The following is an 18,114-nucleotide window of genomic DNA, read 5'->3' on the forward strand; positions in this document are numbered from 1 at the left end:
TATCTAGGAGTGAAATTGCTGGGCTGTATGATATTTAATTTTAAAGAGCTGTCAGAATGTTTTCCATAGAAGCTTCACTATTTCACATTTTCATTAGCAGTGTATGAGGTTTTTAATTATATCCTTACCAACACTTGTAATTATCTTTTTCATTATAGCAAACCCAATGGATATAAAGTTGTACCTAATTGTGGTTTTTGGTTTGCATTTCCCTGATGGCTAATGAGATCGAGCATCTTTTCATGTGTTTATTGACCATTTATATCTTCTTTAGAGAAATTCCTATGTTTAATCTTCATCTGTTTTTAATTCAGTATTATGTAGTTGTAAGCTTTTGTTTTTTGTAGTTGTAAGAGTTCTTTACATATTCTAAATACAAATTCCTTATCAGATATATGATTTCCAGATATTTTCTCCCATTCTGTGGGTTGCCTTTTCACGTTCCTGATGTGTTTTGTACCCATTTCTGACCTCATTTCGAACAGTGAGCTTCTGTGCTCTGCATATTATTCAGGATACTTGCTTTTTTAATGTTACTAAAATATACCAGACTTTGGACCTTTGTATTTGTTGTTTCTTCTACCTGCAACACACCCCTATGTATCTATAATGTCCATCACTTTCTTTTCCTCTAGATCTTAGTTAACTGTCAGTTCCTAAAAGAGGCACTACCTGACTACTTGATGTAAAATGAATTCCTACAAAGTCCATTTCTAGAAAATTTCTCTTCTATTTATCACATTTGAAATAACATTGAAATGTCTTATCTCTTTATCTGCATATCTGTTTATTGCTGATCTTATTTTACTAGAATTTAAGAGATAAGACAACAAGGACCAGGTTTGGTTTATTTATTACCATATTCAAGGACTTACAACAATGTTTAACAGAATATAGAATTATACTGACTATTCATTGCTTTAATTAAATGAAAGACACAAAATATAATCAAAAACTTTCAATGGTATCCTTTTTTAGAACCTGTATTTAGTACAATTTCAATAACAGAAAAACAAAATGCTTTTCCATATTCTTCTAGCAGCTATGTTGAAAGCTATGTAGAAGAATATGTTTCCATATTCTTCCAGCAGCTAAGAGTGAAAATGTTATTTGTGTCTTAGACTCATCCATTTGCCAAATGCATTTATGTTTTGCCTGTTCTTTCAGATAAACTGTATACACACCCTCCTGCATAAGTAAGGAGATAAATATTTCTATGTATTAAATGTTTTAACATTTGGGCCATATTTGAACCTTAAGGGGCCTGGAAATCCCCTGAAATTCTGGGAAATTTACACAAGTTAGGGTTTATGTTTGTTTATATGTTGTGAGTCCCCCCCCCCCCCCCCAGTGAAACCATGTGTATATATTTTTAGGAAATAATCTATGGTTTTCAATAGTTTTTCAAAGTAATTTGAGACTCAAAGGAATATTATATTAGTCCCCTATAAAGCAAAGTTATTTTATTAGGATGCCAGGTATCTAACTACTTCCAGTTTCAGAGAATAATAGCTTAAATAACTGAAGACTATTTCCCTAGATATTTAAATTCATTAATGGTAGTTTGCTAAGTAATTTGTTGTTGTTAGGTGCCACTGAGTTGGGTCTGACTCATAGTGACTCAATGTACAACAGAATGAAACACTGCCCAGTCCTATGCCATGCTCAAAACTGTTGCTATGTCTGAGCACATCGTTGCAGCCATTGTGTCAGCCCATCTTGTTGAGGGCCTTCCTCTTTTTCAATGACTCTCTACCTTACCAAGCATAATGTCCTTATCCAGGGACTGGTCCCTCCTGATGACATGCCCAAAGTACATGAGATTAAGTCTTACCATCCTCCATTCCAAGGAGCACTCTGGCTGTACTTCTCCTAAGACAGACTTGTTAATTCTTCTGGCAGTCCAGTCTATGGTATATTCAATATTCCTCACCAACACCGTAATTCAAATGAATCAATCCTTCTTCAAGTCTTCCTTATTTGTTGTCCAGCTTTTGCATGTATATGAGGAAATTGAAAATATCATGGCTTGAGTCAGGTACAACTTCGTCCTCAATGTGACATCTTTGCTTCTCAACACTTTAAAGGGGTCTTTGCAGCAGATTTGCCCAATGCAATACGTGCTAAATAGCTACTACATGTAAATGTGGAGTGTGAAATGGACATGGTACAGAGATGAGGACATGAATGAAAGATGAACAAGCTCCCTCCACTAGTGTTCCCTATAAATGCTTCTTGTGTGAAAATGAGTCCATGCGTTTTGTTCATGGAAATACTTAAAAGATACTTATTTCATGAATGGAAAAAAAAAAGTTTCATTCAAAAGAAAAAAAGAAAAGATAACATTTTGGAAGTTATCTCTGGCTTATCAAATAAAACTGCATCTCTATTTACATGTTTGCAAACCATAGAGTCTAAAGACTTGGTAATTTTACAAACAAGGTACAACTACTGTGTGAATTTAATTCATCATTTTATTGAGGCTACTCCAAAGTGGCTCAGAGTCTGACAGTCACTTTAATGCCCTATGACTTCTATGAGAGAATGATTAATCAGCTTCGACTGTCCCAGCTGTGCCTGAATTTGGACCTGGACCCTAGCTTGGAATGACATGAAAACAAACAATTCTTTAATCATTTTTGTATCACTGTTTTAAAAATTATATGAGCTAATTCAGATTCTTGATTAAAATTGTAAAAAAATATTTAAACTACTTTTGTATCAAAGGAATGGAATAGAATATTCTCTCCTCATTACTGTTACCCAGAAGAAGTAGTTGTATTATCCTATGTGAATTTCTTTCTTTTAATTGTCATGCAGAGAATAAAAAAAAAAAAAAAAACATTTCAGCAATACAGCACCATAGTGACATGTATAAAAAGAAAAAGAGAAATCCTAAGGATTAACAAGAACCATTTTTTTATCTCTTCTAATTATTTTTACAGGTTTCTATTCCTTTAATTCCTCTTTAATAAATTCTGTCATTTGGAATGTAATATGTTTCACTTAGATTTGAATTGGAAAGCTGTGCTTAAATTGAAGAAATTTTTAGAAACCATGTCAACATCACTAACATAAGACTGTGTTTAAATATAATCCAAAGTAATTGACATTAAATATGAAAAAAAATCTAGACTTCCATAAATAAAGAAACTTAGCCAATGAGAAGGGACCTGACAGCTGTTTCTCTTCTGACTTTATCATAAAGCATCAATTAAAAAAGTGGGAAATTTCATCTCAGTTGTGTTAAAAATTAGCCACGTGTAAAAAGTTATCACAGCTAATGAAATGCCGAGTTTGAAGCATTGACACAGGTTTCTCACAGTATGGTGTGGGCTGCTTCACATGGATGTGGCACATATCGCCCAGGCTGGGTGCGCTGACTTAACAGCAAGAAACAGAATGACTTCTCCTGAGGCAAGGAGCAGCAGAACAGACCATTTTATTCTGTGAAAGTCCAGGTGTCTGTACATAGGTCCTTATTTTATCTTAATAGCATCCTCAGATGGAGTTAGCAAGGTGAGAGGAGGGGTGATAGGAAGGAGTAGCATATTTTAATACCACTTTACAGATGGAGGACCTGAGTTTCCTTGATCAGACAGGCTGGTCTAAAGTGAGATTATTACATTCTTGCCAGCCAAGTCAATGGCAAAGCCAAGGTCAAAATTCAGCTCCCAGTCTTCTTTGTCTTGATCTTTTCTCCACTTTAGCAGTCAAGAAAATGTTTCTCAGTTGTTCTGCTTTATTTCATATCACATTTTACTAAGAAATGTTTGGGAAAAGAGGGAGGAGAATTGACTTTTGATAAACTGCTGATCTAAATCAGTGATAGTAGTATACGCTTTTCATTAAATTATATTTAACTCTCATGGCAACCATATGTGAACTATAAGGCAGATGTTGCTTGTCCCAATTAACATGAAAAAAACAGAGTCACTGAGGCCAAGTAGAAAGTAATTAAAGTGTTGTGGGTATAATATCAAAGCCTGAGTAATAGTCTATCTGGTTACCAGAATCTTGGTGGAGTTTGATGGTAATTAACCAAAGCTTTACATGAGCAAATATGAAGGGTGTTTATATTGGGGGCTAAAATAACTATATCTGAAAATCAATGTGGCTCTCTCAAGAATTATCCTAAGAGCACAGCTCAGGATATCACCTCTTCTTTAAAAAACAGAGGGTTTTTTAGTCTCATTTCATTCTGACTTTATAATGGTTTTTACCAATTCACTAAATAATATCTGTTATTGTTGTTAATGCCGTCAAATAGGTTCCAGCCCATAGTGACCTTATATACCAGAAAAAACACTGCCTGGTGCTGTGCCATCCTCACAGTCATTGCTAGGTTTGGGCCCACTGTTGCAGCCACTGTGTCAATCCATCTCATTGGGGGTTTTCCACATTTTCCCTGACTCTATACTTTATGAAGCATGATGTCCTTCTCCAAGGACTGGTCCCTCCTAATAACATATCCACAGAAAGCAACACAAAGTCTCACTATCCTCACTTCTAAGGAGGATTCTGGCTGCACTTCTTCCAAGACAGATTTGCTCATCATCTGACAGTCCATGGTATATTCAATATTCTTCACCAACACCATAATTCAAAGGCATCAATTTTTCAGTGCCTTATTCATTGTCCAGCTCTCATATGCATGTGAAGTGATTGAAAATACCATGGATTGGTTAGCCACACCTGAGTCCTCAAAGTGGCATCTTTGCCTTTTAACACTTTAAAGAGGTCTTTTGCAGGAGATTTGCCCAATGCAATACATCATTTGATTTCCTGACTGCTGCTTCCATGGGTGTTGATTGTGGATACAAGTAAAAAGAAATCCTTGACAACTTCAATCTTTTCTCCATTTATCGTGATGTTGCTTATTGGTCCAATTATGAGGATTTTTGGTTTCTTTTTGTTGAGGTGTAATCCATACTGAAGGCTGTAGTCTTTGATCAGCATCAGTAAGTACTTCAAGTTCTCTTCACTTTCAATCCTGATGCTGCATTATTCTTCATATAGTAGAGCATCTCAGATTATTACCGTACAGATTGAAAAAGTATGGGAAAAGGATACAACCCTTACGCATACCTTTCCTGATTTTAAATCATGCAGTATCCCCTTGTCCTGTTTGAACGACTGCGTCTTTGTCTATGTACAGGTTCCATGTGAGCCTAGTTAAGTTTCCTGGAATTCGCATTCTTCACAATGTTATTCATAATTTGTTACAATCCACACCAGTCGAATGCCTTTGCATAGCCAATAAAACACAGGTAAACATCTCTCTGGTGTTCTCTGCTTTCAGCCAAAATCCATCTGACATCACCAATGATGTCCCTTGCTCTATACTCTTTGCCGAATCAGGCTTGAATTTCTGGCAGTTCCATGTCAATATATTGCTGCAACAATTTTGGATTACCTTCAGCATAATTTTACTTGCATGTGATATAAATGATATTTTTTGATAATTTCCACATTCCATTAGATCATCTTTCTTTGTAATGGGAATGAATAAAGATCTCTTCCAGTAGGTTGGCTAGGTAGCTGTCTTCCGATTTTTTTGCCATGGAGTAAGCCCTAGGTTTCAGCATTGCATTTGCTTGTTGAAATATTCCAATTGATATTCCATCAATTTCTGGAGACTTGTTTTTCACCAATGCCTATTCGGGAGGCAGTATATCATCCACCATTTCAAGAGGCATAATATGATCAAGAACTAACGGTACTGAAGGAATAAGTGCAAGCTATATTGAAGGCACTGGGGAAAAACAAGGCTCCTGGATTTGATGGAATACCAATTGAAATTAACATTTACTTAATGTCTTTTCTATGTACCAGAGCTTTACCTAGATTTACAATGATTACTTGTGATTACTTAAGCTTGAAGATGAGTAAACGTGGAGGGCATTTTCCTTAGAGGCAAATATGTGTTTATTACTACCCAAGTTTGAGATCTTTGTTAGAAACCTAAAAATGTATATGCAATAGTGTTCAAAGCCTTGGGGATACTGTGAGAATGTGAATATTTTAAGACCTATGAAATTTGCCTCCTAATCATCTATAATTGGGGAACTTTGGGATAAAAATGCATAATCATCATTTATATATTATTTACTTTTATTTTGCTACATAAATATTCATATGTGTCTCATTAGAAAAATCTGAGCATTAGGTTAGGTTGTAAGGATACAAACTATTGTCTTCTGGTTAATTAATAATTTGAGGACACTCCATAAAAACATAGTGATAGGCGATACTTAAAATAATTGTATTGCTATAATAGTCTTTTACACAGGGGAGTTTCAGATGAAGAAAATGGTATACATTTAAGTTTTCTAGGATTTGCCTTGCCTTTTTAATCTTGCAAGGACAGATATAAAACAATCTGTATCCCTGACAGTGGAATAAAATGCAACGATAGCTCTGAATTTTAGTTTTTACATCTCTAAAAGGGAGATAATAACAACTAATTGTTTATTTTTATTTTAAGGTTTAAAGAAGGTAATTCACTCGAATCTTTTAGAACTGTGACTTACCCATTGTGGGGTTAAATAAATATAATTTCCATTTCCAAAATGTCTTACTATTATAAGAGAAAAAGAAGCTACTTGTGTAAAAATAGACATAGAAAATGACTAATTAGGTCTGACTGTTTTTGATGACTGTTTAAATTCCTAATCTGTCCATCATTAATTTCTAAATTGTTATACTGGAATGTGCTGTAACAACTTCTTATGTAGAAAACTGTTTCCCAGAATTATATTCCTTGAATGGTTTCAGTTTATTGATGTACAATAGGGGAACTGCGTAAAATTTGGAAGATGGAAGTAAAACAGAAGCCGTTGTCCCTGGATTCATCACAGAATCCTTGGTGGCTTCCAGCTTGCACCCACTCTTTACTCTGCATAGAGCTCCTCTCCCTCAACTCTGAAATAGCAGTAAAAATTCATTTCTTTCTAAATTTGTTTACTGTAAATGAAATAATTTCAGGTTGATTATTTGTGGAGCTAGGTAGTAGATGTATTGACTTAACATATTCTAGGCATTTGTCATAGAAAGACATTTATTAAAGATATACTGATCTATTTGTAGGAGCCCAAGGACCACAAAGCTTAGGTTGTACTAAAAATCAGAGGCTAAAAATGCTCCTGGTAATGCTTGCTCTCCACTTTTAATATCTGCTGTCCTTTGTGTGCTGCTTAATTTTATATATAATGAAATATGTATATGAAAAAATAAATATATATATAAATATATATACATACATATTCTTATATTTTTTTTCTCAGAAAGATTTTGTCTGCTTCTCGATATGTACAACATTAAATTTAATGTATTTTTCCTGTTGTTCATAAAACGATGTCTCTGGTTTCATTTTCAAACATCTAGGAGTCTTGGGCCATCTTTTCACCAGCTATCCGATCAGCTGTGGCTGGGGGGGCAGAGTCAAGGTTTTCAGGATCCCTCACATGGGGTGGATACCCTGGTGGTGTAGTGGTTAAGTGCTACGGCTGCTAACCAAAGGGTCGGCAGTTCGAATCCACCAGGCACTCCTTGGAAACTCTATGGGGCAGTGCTACCCTGTCCTACAGGGTCACTATGAGTCAGAATCGACTTGACGGCACTGGGTTTTGGGTTTGGTCACATGGGGTGAAGATGTCTAAGAAAGGCTTTCATCGTTAGTTGGGCAGACACTCCAAAAACCAGCTGCATCATTGTCCTGAAGGGCAACAAATGTTATCCAAGTCAATCCTTTCAGCAAAATTACAGAGAAAGTCAGTTAGGAAGCTTAATCAGAGAGGTTTACACACTTTGCCCAGAGTAACACAGCTGATTAACAGATCCATGATTCAAATTCATTCTACCTTAACTTTAGAGCCCGTGAAACTCTTTCAGCCCCTATAAAACATATATGGGAGCCTCCAATTTGCACTTTGATGGAGAAAAACAAACTCACCTATAGGTGAAAATATTTTTTGAAATTTGAATGATTTTTTTTATCATGTAGTTGCACTTACCACAAATGATCCCACTCTTATTTATCAAATCCTGTACAGATACATAAATTAATTCTTTGTGTTTCTGATGAATAAGGAAATCAATAAACATTTTATTAAAAAAAACCAAACCCACTGCCGTAGAGTCAATTCTAACTCATAGCGACCCTATAGTTACTGAAGGTGAAATTTGATAACCTTATTTCAAGGGAAAGGATAAAGATTATGTATATATGTTCAACCAAGATTTCAGTTTAATTGTTCCATTATCTTGGCCATTGGGTTTGTTAAGAATTGTGTGTAGTAAATGGCATCACAAAATATACTGGCAGCCATGATTTGTAGGACTGGGAGTTACTGATAAGTAACTGATAAGTGCATTTTCTCTCAAAATATCAAATTTCCATATTCTAGGGAGTCACCTTTCCTACAATATATTCATAAATGTAACCTGAACAGCAGGATAAATTATACAGAATTCAACAATATTTAACATTTGGCTTTAGGGAGAGGAGCATTTCTATATGTGTGTGACACTTTATTAATAGCACAAATCCTTCTTCTCATTCTTTGACCCTCAATCCTTTCCTTTGAATCACTCAATATGCCAATATGAACTATATATGACAACACAAATATGAAAGAGAGAGAAAGGAAGAAGGAAAGAAGGAAGGAAGGAAGGGGCAAGGGAGGGAGGGAGGAAGGGAAGGAAGGAGAGAGAGAAAGAAAGAGAAAAAGAGAGAGAGAGGAAGAAAGGAAGAAAGGGAGGGAGGGAGGAAGGAAGGAAGGAAGGAAGGAAGGAAGGAAGGAAGGAAGGAAGGAAGGAAGGAAGGAAGGAAGGAGAAAGAGAGAGAGAGAAAGAGAAAGAGAAAGAAAAGAAAACTCCATTTAAGTACGTATTCTCATCCCCATCTCAGTTTTTTCTCTCATTGACTCAGCCCAAAGAAAATATTAGGCTGAAATAATTTTGAAATAGAAGGTTCGCATGATATTCATCAACACCAAAGCACGGATGGTGAAGGTAGGAATGTAGAACTTCCTGTCTCTTTGTCCTGAATCACATAGTTAATTTAAGCAGTCATAATTATCTACACAATGTGAGTGAAAGATTGCATACATATTGCTTGAAATTTTAAGTGAGCCATACCAAGCAACTAAGGTCTGCTTTTCTTTAGTTGAAAATGATCATTGGATAGAGAAATAGGAAACTAGATTATCAAAATTAATTGTACCTTAACATTCCTCACATGGGCAAAACCTTTATAGAGATAAAACATTTGTTTAGAAAAAAAAAAAAGCCTACAATTTCTAAATGATAGTTGCAGTTGTTATTAGCCACTGAAAATATTATTATGTGACTTGATATGAAAATAGCCAGGATATGGTACTTAGCTTATACAGGGCTCCTGCAATGAATATGAACTCTTTTCTGTTAGGAAAAAATAGAAAATTTGTTAAGTATCTTGTGACAAGTCACATACAGATCCTCTGTTGGCAAAATAAGCAGTAGTCAGTTTATTAATTCACAAGAAGTATATAGTTTCTTAAATAGGAGGAATATTAATATCTCAAGTAGAACAGATGTAACACTAAGGTATAAAAAAAAAAAACTCAAAACTCATTGGCGATGAATCGATTCTGACTCATAGCCACTCTGTAGGACAGAGTAGGACTGCCTCATAGGGTTTCCAAGGAGTGCCTGGTGGATTTGAACTGCTGACCTTTTCGTTAGCAGCTGTAGCACTTAACGACTATGCCACCAGGGTTTCCAAGGTACAGGGTATAAAAAAAAATTTTTTTTTTTTTTACAGGGTATACGAAGCAATTAATTCTTGTATGAAAGATTAATCTCAATTTAGATGCTTAATAAGAACAACAAAGAAAAAGGACCTGCCATCAGTTTGTCAAAGCCACACCTTTTCTCCCAATCTCCACAAGCATTTCACTCTCACCCCAGAAAGTCCAACAATGAAACAATCTCTCCCTAACCTAAACAGCAGTAAATGGGCAAAAGACATTTAATACCGGATGCTCAGACATAAACAGATAGAGGCTAAGACTTGGTTATTAGCTAAGGGAGGCTGAGGAATCCTGCACTAAAAAGTGAGAAGGTGGAGCACCAGCAGAGGAAAAGATTGATGTACAAGAGCTGTGAGAAGTTGGAGAGGCTCAGTTAAGAGTCTGTGCATTTCTCCTCTTTCAAACTCTACCTTGAAAATTCTTTGTTGTTGTTGTTGTGTACTATCAAGTTGATTCCATCTCATTGTGACCCTATATACAGAGTAGAACTGTCCCATAGAGTTTACTGTGGGAGTAAATCATTCAAATCTTTTCTTCTGCAGAGCCGATGGTGGGTTCAAATGGCTGACCTTTTGGTTAGCAGCCTAACACTTCAACCATTGCACCAGGGCTCCTTTCACAAACTCTAAACCCACTGGCCATTGTCATCGAGTAGATTCTGACTCATAGCAAACCTATAGGACAGATTATAACTGCTCCATAGGGTTTCCAAAGAGCAGCTGGTGGATTTGAACTTCTGACATTCTGATTAGTAGCCATATCCCTTAATGACTGGGCCAGCAGGGCTCTCTGAACTCTCAGCTTCACCTTCTTAACTGCAAAAATCTGTCAGGCTCTGCCTGGGATCTTCTACCCCACCTCCCAGCTTGGAAATTTTCTCCCCGGGGGTAAGCTTGGACAGTCATGATCACCTCATTGCTTTCCATCTCTCAGAAATCATAGTCCTTCACTGTGTGACATCATCTTTTTTTTTTTTTTAAGTTGTTATTCATAGAATGAATTAGAGAGGGTCAATAAGTAAGGCCAGGTAGGTCTTTACCAGCAATTCTCATGAAAGATAATGGTAACTCAAATTAGCATGGTGGCGGTGGAGTTGGAATGAGGATGGATCTCATAAGAAAATTCAGTAGGACTATCATTTTAAAAAAGCAATATGAAGGTGGAAACAGCCTTAAATATGGACTTAAAAATATGGGCTATGACTATAAGATGTGGAATGAAAGGTATTGCATGAATTAGTTGGCTTTTTCTATAGGCAGATTTAGGTGGTAAATACAGAAAACTATATTTCTCAGACTCCTGGAAAGAAGGTTACTGTAAAGAAGGAGAAATCTACACAAAAACCTAAAGAAATGGAAAACAGTAAGTGGAAGGGTTGCACATGGCTAAAAAATGGGTTGAATTAGAACTAAAATGGAGTTCAGATCCAAGAGGCCTCTTTTGAGTGTTACCCAGAGGAACTCCAGGGTGAAACAGAAAACAGATATGCAATAACATAGGTATCTTGTCCTGCTATATGAAGGAGGGACTGAGGACCAGATTTTTAAACGTGTGCACATCAGGCTTGAGTAGCATTTCTGGAAGAAAAACTAGTTGCAAATACAAATTTCAGAATAAAAACTATTTTAACTGTGGTTTGGAAATACGCATTTTTTACCATACAATCCAAACAATTCTTATGGCTGTTAAAGTTTGAAACACTGAGCTAAGGATTTTTAATATGATTTAATAGGCAGTGTAGAGACAGATTTTTGTGAGCAGGAAAATATCGTGGTCACAGCTGTGATTTAGGAGGTATAAACTGGAGGTCATGAGTGTAGTGCCTAGATCATAAGGTGGGGTCAGTAATGCCAGTGCACTTATGGTAAAAACACTGAATTAATAATGTTTAAGGATTTGCTAATGATATTTTTCATTGAATATGACTAGTTATAAAATTGTGAGTTTTCTCACTATGCAAAAATGGGTCATGAAAGACAAATGTATTATTCTTGATATCTCAAGAGTAATATATTCTTTAGCCAAATTACACAGCCTGAAAATTAGATCTTCAAGCTACAGATAAGTTGGATTGAATTTATCATGGTAGGAACATTTCATTGTGTGAAAATATACACTTTATGCCTAGAAAAGCATTCTGACATATTAAGTTCTCAATTGTTGAGGAGTCAGCTAATTTTGTATGAAAATAAGGAATTATGGATGCAAGATATGAAAATGCAGATGCACTCAGAATGAACACTGGAAACTCAGGGCTGGCAACAAAAAGTCATTTGAAATGATTTTTACCATCAGCTTGCCCTTGGATTAAAAAAGTCGGCCCTTATTCCTACTGTGATATTTGTTTTTATCAGAAGCCCTATACAATGCTCCAAATTCAGGTTAAGGGAAATGATCACATTGTTTGACTAAATGTAACATGTATTCTCAAATTGACCTCTACTGAGAATATGACCTCTTCTGAATAAATTATATAAACAATTGATGTCTACTGAGAGAAGCCTGTCCTATGTAGAGATGAGACAAGCACAGTTCAACGATGTTGCTGGGGCTTCCCCTAACTCCTCAGGGTCCCAAATACCTTAATACACTCCTCTAGGCATAATCTAAATAGAAACCAAAATCTTTGTTAACACTAAACTATGAAGGATTTTGTATTCATCTTCTTAATGTAGAACAGGATGTAAGAAATAATCAAGTTAAGGATAGTAATGGGGTAGAATGATTTTCAAAACTGAGTAAGGGGTACACGGGATACAACATAAAATTCTGTTTAATTTGTACACGGTAGAAAATTTCCAGTCCAATTTTTTTTTTTTAAGTAAAAAAAAAGAACTTCAATAATAGGTTGGAGTTCAAATCCTGCGTTGTTTAATAGACAAGCTCTGTGACATTGACCAAGGTGCAATCTTTCTGAATCTCAGTTTCTTTGACTGTAGATCATTCCTTCAATAACAGTGACTACAAGTTATGCATGTATACTCTGAGGAGCCCTGGTTGCACAGTGGTTAAGCTCTAGACTTCAAACCAAAAGGCTGGCAGTTTGAACCCACCAGAGGCTCCTTAGGAGAAAGACGTGGCAGTGTGCTTCCATAAAGATTACAGCTTTGGAGATCCCATGGAGCGGTTCTACCCTGTCCTATAGGGTCGCTGTGAGCCTGAATCAACTGGATGGCTGTAGGTTTGGTTTCGTTTCTGGTTTATGTATACTCACTGGTAAAGAGCTTGGCTGCTAACCAAAAGGTTGGCAGTTTGAATCCACCAGCCAATTCTTGGAAACCAGTTCTATTTTGTTCCATGCTGTTATTGTTGTTAGGTGCCATCGAGTCCATTCTGACTCATAGCAACCCTAGGTATCACAGAATGAAACATTGCCCCATCCTGTGCCATGCTCACAATCGTTGTTATGCTTGACCCCATTGTTGAGGGTCTTCCTCTTTTCTGCTGATCCTGTACTTTGCCGAGCCTGATGTTCTACTGTAGGGACTGATCTCTACTGAGAGCATGTCTAAAGTATGTAAGACGTAGTCTTGCTATCCTTGTTTCTAAGAAACATTCTGGTTGTACTTCTTCCAAAACATATTTGTTGATTCTTTTGGTAGTCCATGGTATATTCAATATTCTTCACCAACACCACAATTCAAAGGCGTCAATTCTTGTCTGGTTTTTCTTATTCATTCTCCAGCTTTTGCATGCAAATGAGGTGATTGAAAATACCATGGTTTGGGTCAGGTGCACCTTAGTCCTCAGGGTGACACCTTTGCTTTTCAACACTTAAAAGAGGTCTTTTGCAGCAGATTTGCCCAATGCAATGTGTCTTTTGATTTCTTGACTGCTGCTTCCGTGAGTGTTGACTGTGGATCCAAGTAAAATGAAATCCTTGACAACTTCAATCTTTTCTGCATTTATTATGATGTTGCTTATTGGTCCAGCTGTGAGGATTTTTGTTTTCTTTATGTTGAGGCGTAATCCATGCTGAAGGCTGTGGTCTTTGATCTTTATCAGTAAGTGCTTCAAGTCCTTGTCACTTTCAGCAAGCAAGGTTGTGTCATCTGCATAACGTAGGTTGTTAATGAGTCTTCCTCCAATCCTGATTCTCCATTCTTCTTCATATAGTCCAGCTTCTCAGATTATTTGCTCAGCATACAGATTGAATATTAGATACAGTGAAAGGATACAACCATGACACACACCTTTCCTGACTTTGAACCATGAAGTATCCCCTTGTTCTGTTAGAACAACTGCCTCTTGATCTGTGTACAGGCTTCTCGTGATCACAATTAATCATATTTTCCAGAATTGTTAAGCAGAGAAACATCTTATGAATTGAGAAATAGTGTTGATGTGCAAATGCTAATGAGGAACTGAGACACAACAATATGTATTGCATCTTTCCTATTCTAGTAAGATTCCAACACTGCCTAAATGTGGGACTCAAGAATACTTAATAAAGTGATGTCTATTTATTTTTTTTAAATAAAATTCTATTTTCCTATTCCAGCTTTGAAACTGCACCAAGTTAAGGCAATTTGTTGTTGTTGTTGTTGTTATTGAGAATATAGTACAGCAGAACACACATCGGTTCAACAATGTCATGTACAATTCAGTAATATGAATTACATTCAAGTTGTGCAGCCATTCTCACCTCCTTTTCCAAAATGTTCCTCCCCCATTAACACAATCAATGTTAACTAAAACGTAGACATGGAATACAAGTAGTTGTCATTTTGTTGCTTTTTATTTTATTGACCCTAAGTGTCATTTAGAAAGTTATTTATTAAATGAGATTTTTTTTTGCAGCATAAATATAAATAAAATAATTTATCTTTATAGACTTCAATTTTATTTTTCTTTTTTTCAATTTTGATTTGTTTTATGTAGCTACTTTCTACTAAAAATAACTTAGATTAATTCAAACTATTAGTTCACTGTTTTACATTTTACTACCAAGTCTTAAAGTATACACTTATGTAGTACCAGTATCTGTATCAATACAATGTGATATTATTGATTATCTTGTCATTGATGAAGGCTATAATTAATTACATGCAAGAATTTTGTAAGGAACAAACTATGTCTGTTAATGCAAATATTTTTAGTCTAGAATATTACAGTTGTTTACTGCATATGTTTTTAATGTCAAATAAAATTATAGTAAAGCTACTAATACAAAACCTACTATGTTTGTGTGTATTATCTCATTTATTCCTAATAACAACCACATGAAGAAGGCATAATTATTATCCCCAGTTGACAGATGAGAAACTAAGGCTCAAAGAAAGCAAATAGCTCTTCCAAATCGTGGAATTAGCAAGTGAGAAAGTCCAGGTTCCAACCCCACCTTACAGTGGTGGTTAAGATTGTGTGTCAACTTGGCTGGGCCATGATTCTCAGTGTTTATATGTGATCGCTCCTATGATTGAATCTGCAGTGAGTAGCCAATCAGTTAAAAGGGAGTTTCCTTGGGGATGTGGCCTGCATCCAAATATAAGCAGAGATTCTGGCTTTTTTGCTTGCTCTGGATCCTGGTTGCCTCCTGTCTGTCTGACCTCCGGCTCTTGAGCTATCAGCTTATCTGCCTATCTTGGAATTCACAGATCTCTGACCTGCCAGTCTTGGGTTCTCTAGCCCCTGCAGCTACAAGAATTGAGAGAAGCCCCTATCCTTATACATGGACTTGGGACGTTTCAGCCTCTACAAGCGCGTGAGCCATTTCCTTGATATAAATCTCTCTCTCTGTATATTTATCTGCTTTACTGGCTTTGCTTCTTTAGAGAACCCACCCTAAGACACTTACATTGTATAAGTAAGGTAGACATAAAACCAAATGAGAAAGCTGTATGAGACAGCTCAAGAAGACACGAACAAAAACATTTGGAGAGGAAGAAGTTCATAGCAACCCTATAGGTCAGAGTAGAACTGTTCCATATGGTTTGCTGGGAGTGGCTGGAGGATTTGAACTGCCAACATTTTGGTTAGCTGCCAAGCTCTTAACCACTGCATCACCAGGTCTCTGGTAGGAAGTTATCTGAGTTTAATTAGTTGTTACTCTTTTATGATTGAAAGAATGATTTTTTTTTAAGTACCCCAATCACTTCATCTTACCAAATTATTTAAATTAGCCTCACACTAGAATAATGTTAAGTGGGTGAAGAGGGAATATGGAAGAGGTTAGTTAACCCAATATTATGTAAAATCACTAGAAAGAATTATGAGAATAATTGCATCCGTGCTGTATAAGTAGAGTCAACACAACCCAGTGCTGTGGATTCAAACTGCCGACCCTTTGGTTAGCAGCCATAGCACTTAACCACTACTCCACTAGGGTTTCCAAGTCAACACAAGCATATACTTTATATAATGTAAGCTATATAAGATTATCTTATATTAAATTGAAATTACATGATACTGCACAGGTTCTCTCTTCTACTTTAATACTTTCTAATTTTTTTTTTTTTTAATTGCGTGTCACCTTCTGGATCTTCTGATGCTTCTATCATTTTTGTCAAAAAGTTACCATTTGCACTGGAACTTCTATACTAGTTAAAAAGAAATCTCAGTATTGCTATTCCAAAGTAGCTCAAACAGGGTTTGCATCAGTAATTTACATCGTCCAACATACTCTGGCTACTGTTAGCTACTGTACAGCTTCATGTAAAGCTGAGATTTAGGAGAAATTTTCTCAAAAATCCTGTGGCTGCAAAAGCCATTGGAATTGCCTCTCTGCAGCTCAGCAGAATTTAAAGTGGTAATAGAGGTTGATATTTTGTAGGGAGATAGCATCTAAACAGAATCTTCTTTAATGCTGTGCAGAATTCTTTGATTCAACTACTTTCTTTATTTTAATGTTAAGCATAACCTCCTCTCTCTCTGCCCAGAATTGGGATGTATAACAACCTCTTGTACTCCTCCGTGCAAAATAATTATTGTAAATGATAATAATGATTAAGATTATCATGTTATCTAAAATTTTCTTTATAATATTGCAATAGAGACAGGGTGATATATATATGTGTGTTTTAATTCAAATCTATATTTTCATGACAGTTAACATTTGAAGTTCTCTAATTATTACTCTCTAATTTGGAAACTCTGCGGCGTAGTGGTTAAGTGCTATGGCTGCTCACCAAAAGGTCGGCAGTTCAAATCCGCTAGGCACTCCGTGGAAACTCTACGGGGCAGTTCTACTCTGTCCTGTAAGTTTGCTATGAGTCAGAATCGACTCGACGGCAGTGGGTTTGGTTTGTTTGGTTTAATTACTGTCCAGGAATGGTATCTTACAAGCACTTCTACTGTGGCTATAGGATCTTCGCTAACGTATTTGCTAATTACTACAAGTAATATTTTTTTCATAGTAAAATGTATGGAAGTCAGTGTATGCGGATTAGATGGGGAGACTCTATAGGCACCTGTACCCTTATAAGAATCTCAGGGGTGTGTGCAGCAGCCTGTACCTTCAGGCAACGGCACTTGGCTTACAGTTCAGATTTGGTCCTGAGTTCTTGTATTTACATACAGGATTCTGAGACTTGATTGGACCATAAAAGTAGACTAACCTGCCATTAAATATTGCTGTATCTACCTCAAGAAACCCTTCCCTAAGAGATAATTCTTGAAGTGCTTACAAGAAAAGATGGGTAAAATTCATCATCATTACAAGAAGATAGTGTATAAGTGTTGAAAGTTTGTGTATGTGTTTGTGCAAAGCATTCGTGCCAATAAATGTTTTTACGGACAGAAGAATCCAAGTTGAGCTTTGAATTTTGTTAAAACCATGCATCTGGTTACATAATTTTAAAGATCACCTATTAATAATATTAAGAAACAACCAATTTCCAAAAAAAAAAAAGAAAGAGAAGAAAATAAAAGTCAATAGTTGCAAAGGTCAAATTGGTTCATGTCAGTTGAAAACAATAATATCAATAACAGCATCTATGGAAGGCTCATCTTGAGCCAGACATTGTTCTAAGCACCTTATTTGTATTGTTACATTTAAACCCCACAACAAATCTAGGAAGTAACTAATACTTTATTCCTATTCCTCAAATTGAGCATGCATATACATTAAACATACCTATATTAATGCAATTGTAATCATTCTATAAATCCAAATTTATCTTTTTATTTTACTTAACATTTCAAAATGTTACCTTATTGTCCTATTTACTTTTCATTATGGCTCCACATTTTTATAATATTTATAATATTAATGTACCATTTCAATATTTTTTATGCACTTCAGTTATTTCCAGTTTTTTTTCTTACTGTTTAATAATAAACGCATCAATGTGTGTCTCTGTGAATCAAAAAGTTGGCTTCA

The sequence above is a fragment of the Elephas maximus genome, chromosome 7 (assembly GCF_024166365.1).
Source record: "Elephas maximus indicus isolate mEleMax1 chromosome 7, mEleMax1 primary haplotype, whole genome shotgun sequence".
Lineage (NCBI taxonomy): Eukaryota > Metazoa > Chordata > Mammalia > Proboscidea > Elephantidae > Elephas > Elephas maximus.